The sequence below is a fragment of the Ictidomys tridecemlineatus genome, chromosome 1, assembly GCF_052094955.1.
Source record: "Ictidomys tridecemlineatus isolate mIctTri1 chromosome 1, mIctTri1.hap1, whole genome shotgun sequence".
Taxonomy (NCBI): Eukaryota; Metazoa; Chordata; class Mammalia; order Rodentia; family Sciuridae; genus Ictidomys; species Ictidomys tridecemlineatus.
Genome location: NC_135477.1, coordinates 131,257,274 through 131,266,885, shown reverse-complemented (window position 1 = coordinate 131,266,885; position 9,612 = coordinate 131,257,274). Strand labels below are relative to the sequence as shown.

The 9,612-nt window shown below is 35.8% G+C and overlaps 1 non-coding gene across 1 annotated transcript; it reads right to left on the bottom strand.

The window, feature by feature from the left end:
• Positions 1-1,523: 1,523 nt before the first annotated feature.
• On the bottom strand, positions 1,524-1,596 carry Trnaa-ugc (transfer RNA alanine (anticodon UGC)). The gene has a single exon. It is a non-coding gene; the product is annotated as a tRNA-Ala (tRNA).
• Between the last annotated feature and the right edge of the window lie 8,016 nt (positions 1,597-9,612).

The window sequence follows — 9,612 nt, the reverse complement described above, 5'->3', positions numbered from 1 at the left end:
ATTGACAGAAATTTTAAATATTTTTAGTTCAACTTTAGGTTTAACTCTAGCTAGGCTGCAGAATTCAATCACCTGATAATGTACTATGAGATTTCTTCCTGATCAGCAGCCTCTCCTCTAATATTTTCTTAGCAAAACTAAACATACTGAGGATTGAAATGGAGAAAACTACATAATATACATTTATGAATATGTCAAAATAAACCCATTATTGGGTATGACTACAATGCACTAAAAATACAAATTTTTAAAAAATAAAAATAAATACACAATGGTAGATAATTTTTGACCCAATTGTTTGGCCTTGTATTTGATTCTTTGTCAAAGATAATCCACCCTGCTAATCTATAGCATTGTCTAAAATTCAAATGATTTTATTTTTTGTGTGCAAAATTTCTTCTAAATTCACTTTATCCTGACCTATACCCAAGCCAGGCATCTTTCTCCAACTGTGAATGGTGATATGGCTCTACTTACTTATAAAAAGAAATACTTCCTTTGAAATTTAGTCTATCACTACTTTCTTGTTACAATCATATGTGATATTATTCATAAATACAAAGATGAAATTTATATCTGTAAAAATCAATTATTTATACAATTCATTATATTTTTTATTAATGATAGAAAACCTATATATCAATTCAAGTAATGCAGATATGTTTACTTTAAAGTTCAACCATTTAAATAATATCCAGTCCAATTCATGTATCAACCTTCCTCTTCTTATCCCATCTCTTTGATTATACATCCAGCATTTAATGAGCTACTGCCATACTAGAAAAGGGAGATAGTTACGGTGTCATCCTATCACAATCGGGTCTTGCTTCTGGCTTCTTTTGAGAAACAATGCATGCCCAGACCCTGCTGTCTTAAACTAGCAGATAATATTAAGGTCTGTAGACAGCTATCCTTGTCCTTTGTATCCCCTGTGTCCTTCTTGCTCTCTCTTACCTATACCTCCTTCCTTATTGGGACACTGGTCTCATGCTTCCATCATTGCTATGGAGAATAATGTTCTCTAGGACTCTTCCCTCTGAACTGTCCTCTCTGACTACTGCCTCAGCCACTCCTTGGGTTCTCTTTAATGTCACATGTCTCCAAGGTCCAAAAACCTTCTTAGACTATACAAAGTGAAGAACAAATAAGTTTATCTTCTCTCAGATTCACCCAAACTTTATGGAATTCCTTTCATTCTGAGCCTTGGATCTCAGCCCAAAAAAGGAGAGCTGAAGAGAGAAATTTCACATTTTCATTTATACTCTTTTTTTGTTTCTAACAGACAGATGTCTGTCTCCAGAACACAAGCTCCTACTCCAGCCATTCAAAATAAGTCTACTGAGGTCTATGTTAATGGAGAACTGTTTTGAAACTGTCATCTGGAATACTTTTTCTATGTATGGCTTATGTTATCAACTTTATTTTTTTGACACTTTATATGAGAAATCCATCATTTGGAATTCAAGGAAGCCTTTTCTCTGACTCTTGAAATTAAGAGTTGCAGCTTTTAAGATTTTTTTCTCTGGTGGTGCTGGGGATTGAACCCAGGGCCTTGTGCATGCAAGGCAAGCACTCTACCAACTGAGCTACATCCCCAGCCCAAGATTATCATTTCTATTAAGAGCTTAAATAACGTTTTTGTTTCAGCTATATTTATCTTTCACATTAATCAATGTATACATAAAATTAGTCTGCTATCAAAAAAGTAGGGTAAGTTAATGGTGCAAAGATACACAGGAACATGATTCATACAGTCTCTCTATATTGCTTCTGCTGGTCACGTTCCTCACAGGAAAGGACCAGCACGCTCAAAATTCAGGAACCGAGAAAGTTTAAGGAAGGAAGTGTTTACTAAGCATATTAGAGGCATGAAACAAATTGGAACAATCAACTTTATATAAAGCTATACTGACTATTTTTTAAAGTACAGAGAGCAACTCTGCATATTTTTTTTTAGTATATTGCATTGTTCGTGTGTGTGTGTGTGTGTGTGTGTGTATGTATGTATGTATTTAGATATTCTCATTTCTATAGCTGGAGAATTGCTTATAAGTAATTAGTAGTTCACTATAGCTAGAAAGTGGCCTTCAGGGGGGGATTTGTGAACCACTGGTATCAGATTAAGACTTTGAAAATGTATGAACACAAAGTAAATATTAAGGAATTTATTTCAAGAACCTCACATTCTGTAAATTTGATTTCATACAGATGATGAGCCTGATAAAGTGTTTTCCCTTTGCAGTCTCAAGGTAGATGGAAAATCGGGCTATTATGTCCTGTATTGGGGATGTTTTAAATCCCAGTACTTCATTTAGTGGGGAGAGGGAATAACAACTTTAATGAACTTATCAGACTCTCTATGGATGTATCATTCTAAGGGAAAGCATTAGTTAGACATAGCTGTGGCCTTAGCTAGAAGAACAGAGAAATTGTTGAGCCATGTCCTGACAGGGAGGAAACTAGAGGAACCAGATATTCTCATATTTATTTCCTGCCACTCACTGGTTTGATGCTAGTTCCTGCTCTCGAATGGAACTGGCCACAAGCCAGAGGGTAAAAAGAGTTGATACGGTTCTTTTTTTTTTTTTTTTTTTTTTTTGGTGGGGAGGTACCAGAGATTCAATTTGGGCGCTCGACCACTGAGCCACATCCCAGCTCTATTTTGTATTTTATTTAGAGACAGGGTCTCACTGACTTGCTTAGCACCTTGATTTTTCTAAGGCTGGTTTTGAACTCATGATCCTCCTGCCTCAGCCTCCCAGACTGCTAAGATTACAGATGTGCACCACTGTGCCCAGCTTTATTTCTTAAATATCATCTTTTGAGACAAAGAGTAGATTGAAGAGAGTGAAGTCCTAGAGGGGCCTGGGGAGACTATACAGCAAATATAACAACACATTTACAACTTTCTTTCCAATTATATTTCACCTGAACTAAAGGGCAGCATAATTCTTGCTTTTTTATGTTGTTATTTGTGTGTGTGTTTGTGTGTGTGTGTGTGTGTGTGTATTTTTCTTTTCATAATTTTCCCTGAAAAAAAATTGTCATTTTTTTTTTGAGGGAGAAAGGTAGCCAATGACCTCAATCCACCATATATTCCAGCTATATGCCAACTAACTGTGTTACCTTCAATTTCTTCTTAACTTCATCTTCCTGAATAACTACTATTCATTTTAGTAGGAATTATTGCATAAGATTGTTGAATATTGCCTGAATTAATGCATAAATGAGGGGGGTGGGGAAAGCCTTTTAGTATTTCCTGTCTTTTTTCCCCATGTGGTTTTTATTTGTTTTCTCAAAGGCCCATATTTTAACCTCAATACATACTGTCTTTGTCCACTCTGTCACAAACAAAACACCATAGACGGAGTGGTTTATAAATGGCTGGACCTTATTCCTCACACAGCTGGAGGCAGGAAATCCAAGACCAAGGTGCTGGCTTCTGGTGAGGGACTGCTTCTATATAGGCGGATGTCTTCCCACACTAACCTGACCTGGGGGAAGAGGCGAGGGAGCTCTTTGGGTGTATTTTATAAGACACCAAACCCTTCTGTGTGAGAGTCAGACCTAATCACTCTGCTGACCTAATCACTTCCCCAAAGCTCCACATCCTAATACCCATCACCCTGGTGGAGAGGCTTGCAACATATACATTTAAAGAAGCCACAGCACTCAGAACATTGGCAAACTCTTTCACTATGCATTAAAATTGTTGTTATAAATTATTTACTTATTTATTTGGGGGGTTTAGCAAAGGGCCTAGCACATAGTAGGTACTAAGTAAAATTTTATTGAAGTTCTAAATTCCCCTTCCTCATGAGGAATATTTTATCCCTAATAAACAACATAGATTACAGGCTTGTTATATCTAATCCACTAATAAACATCCAACTTGTCAACAGCATGTGTATATTCACCTCTCTATTCCCAATAGCCTTGCTTTCAGTTGAATATAAATGACTCTTTTACTTTATCACCCATTAAGTTGTCATCTAAAGTGTCCCGTTTCTTTCCACACTGGTCCCTCTTATTTTCTTGAGTGTTTTCCCCATTAAGTCAAAAAAGTATGGCCATTCTATGTTTTCCCTCCACTAATCTCTCTAGATATCATTAATTCCCTTCACTTTTTTTTCCTCCCATACTTTCCTCTAACAAGATTATCTCTCATCTGGAGCTTGTCTTCTTAACTCCATATAAACTATTAATATATTAATATTTTCTATGTTGATATCGCACTCTTTGTTCAATCTTACAATTATATATGTCTTCTCTCCTCTTCCTTTAGAACATCTTCACAATGTACTATACTTTAAATTATTGACTTTCATGCATTTTTAAGAAGATTCCTCTTGTAATCCAAATCACAAGAGCTAATGTTGATTTAGCTCTTTCATGCATCATGTACTATCATAAATCATGGGTTTGTTTTTTCTATACTGAGGATCATTAAATGCTTACACATACACATTATATCATTTAATTCTCAACACAACACTATAAGGTGCATATTATGAGTATTCCTTTTTGTGGGGAGTATCAGGGATTGAACACAGGAGTGCTTAACCACTGAGCCACATCCCCAGCCAGCCCCCTTTATTTTTTTATTTTGAGATGGGGTCTTACTGAGTTGCTTAAAGTCTTGCTGAGTTACTGACTTTGCACCTGCCATCCTCCTGCTTCCATTTCCCAAGCCTCTGGGATTACAGGCATGTGTCGCTGTGCCCTGCCCGTGTTACCATTTTTACAGTTAATATGAGGCCCAAGATTTAACAGTCCTGGGTCACCTTGTTTAAATAGTGGTACTGGGTGGCTGTGCCTTTGGAGCTCTCCTCTTACCACTCTGTGGCACTACTTCATATATTTTCTTACCACTCTGGGAAGCTCATTAATCAGATGGATGTATGAATGGCACCAGCCCAGACATTTCTCTTTTTAATTTTTCCCAAGCCCTATTGTTGTGTAATGCTTTGCTGTGTTTAACCAAAGTTCCCATTTCCTACAAAAGCTAGCATGCATAATCCTTCTATAAAGCACGTATGCTCTGATTATCCATTCCAACACGTCCTCATACTAAGAACCAGGTTTCATTGTCCATATCCTCACTCTGTTTTTCCTGTGCTCTAATAAAATGTAACTTCTAGCTGCTCCTAAATAAAAAACAACTACTTCTCTTGATAGATTTTAATTTTATGGTTACTGTTTTATTAAGCTTGCAAAATGCCCATGTTTGAATAAAATGATTAATGCATCATAGTGTCTTCTCATCTGTTACAATATCACTGAGATTTACTTCAATCTCTAAAATGATAGAAAAATTATTAATACTATACTGCATTTATGAAAAATCTCAAACTTCTATTAGTAACTTAGCCCACTTTATCAATATATGGAATCCCATAATATACAGATCACTTGTTTGGAGAAGAAATTTGATTCTTGTCCAAATTGGTTAAAACAAGAGCTAAAATATAAAACATCAGCTAAAATATAAAACATTGTACTGTACAAATAGAATATTAATTGATGGATCATTCCCTAATACTAAGCATAGATCTCTCCAAGTAGCTTTAGGGTTCCTTTCCTAAAATTATTAATACTGCCAAGTTAAAAATGAGTTTATTCTGACTTTCATACGTGCAAAAGGAAGCATGAAAAATTCTAATTCAGAAAATCAAATATGTCAGACAACAGAGATATAACTAAGCCTGTTCCTCCCTTCCAAGTTCTGGGGGTCAGGTCCACATCTTTGTTGAAGTTCATTTCCATGTTATCCTAGGCCTGCGATCAAAGGTGGGGTCTAAAATCTTGATCTGGACCCTAAATATTTATCACAAAAAAACAATCTTATTTCCCTTTTTATTATATCTAATTGCTAGAAACCTATAAGACTTGAGGAGCAAGATAGTAAGTCTTTTTGGCTCTGTTATTATGTTGCATCGTGAAGTTTGTGGTGTAGACCTGGGCTTGTTAGAGGTGACTACATGGTCCGGAGCCTCTCTAGCTCAGTGTGAACTGTCACTTAGGAAATTTCCATCTCAGCTTTTAATTTGGATTCCCTAGAAATCTCTGTCTGGAGACAGAGATTTCAGTGTAAGCAATTTATTTGAGAAGTGAAGTGGAGTTGAAAAGTAGTACAGAAAGAGAAAGCAGATAAATAAAGAATGTACTATTAGCCACCTATTTCTGGGCAACTGAAAGTTATTTTGGTAGTTAAAAGTGAAACAGAAATAACTGGACTTCAGAACCAGAATTGTTTTAATTTTAAATTTTTTAAAATTTTAATATAAAATAGAATTTTAATAATAGTGTTTTCAGTATTCTAAGAATAGCAATTTTCATTCAAGAAGTGCCAAAATAGTAGTTTCTGGACATTACAATAGTCTGGTAGATAATAGACTATTCCTTCCAGTATAACAAACAGATAACTTAATCTTGCACCCTTTATTGTAAAAAGAGACAATATCTAGTGGGTCTTTTGGGGTGTTGGATGTATTATATAGCACACTTAATATAAGGATCATAGTGAATAGCTCATGGATAAAAACTCAGTTGTCCTTATTATACAATAATATAATAATGTTGCTTAAAATGTCTGGGTCAGGATGATAAAAACCCTTACAGAAAATTACATCATATGCCTCTAGGTTATGCTCTCTTTGATATGCATATGTATTTTTTTCTTTTGTTTTCTTTTTTTGAATTAGCTATTGGTTCTTGTTAGTGACAAAACATCAGATCAGAGAATAAAATAATCATGCTACCTTAGCTGTACTTCATGAAATAGGTTCTATCTTTTCCATCACCTAAAAAGTTTGGTCCACAGGGCAACATTCTGCTAGGTGGTATTAGTGTTGGGTACATTTAAGATCGTTCTTAATGTTGGTGAGGATGTGGGGAAAAAGGTACACTCATACATAGCTGGTGGGACTGCAAATTGGTGCAGCCAATTTGGAAAGCAGTATGGCGATTCCTTGGAAAACTAGGTATGGAACCACCAATTTGATCGAGCTATCCCTCTCTTTGGTTTATTTGAGTGAGCTATCCCTCTCCTTGGTCTATAACCAAAGGACTTAAAAACAGGATACTACAGGGACATAGCCACATCAATGTTTATAGCAGCACTATTCACAATAGCTAAACTGTGAAGTCAACCTAAATGCTCTTCAATGGATGTATGGGTAAAAAAAAAAAATGTGGCATATATCACAATGGAATTTTACTCAGCATTAAAAAAGAACAATACCATGGCATTTGCAGGTAAATCGATGGCGTTGGAGAAGATAATGCTAAGTGAAGTCAGCCAATCCCCAAAAAACAAATACCGAATGTTTTCTCTCATATAAAGAGGTTGGCTCATAGTGGGATTGGGAGGGAGAGCATGGGAGGAATAGATGAATTCTAGATAGGGAAGAGTGGTGGGAAGGAAAGGGAGAGAGGCAGGGGATTAGCAAGGATGGTGGAATGTGATGAACATCATTATACAAAGTACATGTATGAATATTTGAATTGGGTGTCAACATACTTTATATACAAATAGAGATACAAAAATTGTGGTATATATGTTTATTAAGAATTGTAATGCGAAAAATAAAAAAAGAATAGCATTACATTAGATTAGGTAGAGGGAAGTGAAAGGAGGAAAGGAGGGGAAGGCAGGGGATATGGAAATAAAAAGATAACAGAATGAAAGAGACATTATTACTTTATGTGTGTGTGTGACTGTATGACCAATGTGATTCTACAATATGTATAATCAGAGAAGTGAGAATTATATCCCATCTATGTATGATATATCAAAGTATATAAGTGCATTCTACTGTCATGTATAACTAATGAAAACAAATAAAAATTTTTAAAAAGAAATAATAAAAATATACAAAAAAATCTGCCTTAAGTTGATCACAAAGTAGATTGTCTGAGCAAGTGAATGATTGATGATACTCTAAGTGCATCTTTTCCTACATGTCACTGTTATATGTCCTTCAACATGCACCTATGAACACATCACAATTTCTAAAACAGACCAGACTGAAGAGAGTTTTAGCTTTAATTTATTTTGAACTGCCATATAATTGCAGTATCTCAGTGTTATCCTTGGCTAGTGATGAGGCAGTAATGACACCTTGTTAGCTATGTCTTCAGATGGTGTATCTGAATGGCCTGGAAAAGACGGAAAAACTGTGAATACAAACCAATTAATATATAGTAGCCAAAGTTTGGATGGAGCTCAGATAATTTGAAGAAATAGGATTTGAAGACTGTGAATAAGATTTGAGTGCAATTTAAGTGTGGTATTCTCAGAATGAACCCAGAGCATAAGAAAATATATGCCTCTTGTGAATATTATTGGGAAAACCTACTAAACACAATTATTTTTAGGGTACTGGGGATTGAAGCCAGGTGTGCTTAATCATTGAGCCACATCCTTATCCCTTTTTGTTTGTTTATTTTTTATTTTGAGATAGGGTCTTGCTAAATTGCTTAGCATCTCACTAAGTGTCTGAGGCTGGCTTCAAACTTGCAATCCTTGTGCCTCAGCCCAAAGATAAGATTTTAAATAATCAGATAGTAAGACAAATTCTATGGATATCTGTGAGCCTGTATACCAGTATTTTACTGCTTGTTTGCTCAATAGGTAAATAAGTACAGTGGCCTCAGAAGCAAAACTGGAAGTCCTATGTAGACTCAATAACCTTGGCTCTCCCCACCATATCTGATTTGGCTAACCACACTGTCAAGTGCCTAGTCTGTTAAGAACAGAAAGAAAATTTTAAGTTCTTTTACCAGTTTGGGAAATGGTAGCTCAGTCAGCAGTGTCGTCATGGATGGATAGAAATTTGTACTGCTGAGATAAATACAAATCCAAAATGGATTTGTCATTCTTAGACAATCTGAAACAATTCTGAGTGCTTTACTTTCTATTATTATACCTCTTATATATTACCTTTGGCAAAGAAAATTTACAGTGTAATTTTGATAAAAACTGATACTTAAAACTCATCATAAAATTGTGCAATTGTTTAAAAAAAGACACCAGCGGGGTGAAACAATTCACAAATTCGAGGTGCTATCCAAGAGGATGCTCCATATGCTCTGAATCAAAAACCTCTATCTGATTTCTTTTTTCCCATAGCTAGAATAGAGCAACCGAGGACATGGTACTTTCCATTATTTGTCTGAAGAACCCTCTCATCAACGTTTTGCTTCCACTCTCTTCAGCTATGCTTTGGCTGATTTTAGAAGTCTTGTTTTCCAAGGGAAAAATTGCTTTTATAAGGCACAAAATAGTGGTTCAAAATAACCTGGATGCTGCCATTTGGCTACTGATACTCCTCATGCCCTTGAACTAAAAGGCTGAGAAGAGGGCTGATAGACTGTGGTGATTGTTCTCAGAGTGAATATGAAGGTTGCTATTTATTATACAAGAGGCAGCAGTAAGAAGTACCTTTGAAAACTCAGGAGTTTCTCTGAATTACCTCCTCTCACCTCCACATCCAATTGGAAGTGTTCATGGAAGTTTCAAACAAACCAATCCAAAAATTGCCTATGCTGAGTCCTCATAGGGAGAAAAGTTTGTGCCATTCAATCTGACCAGCTGAGGAACCTGGGACT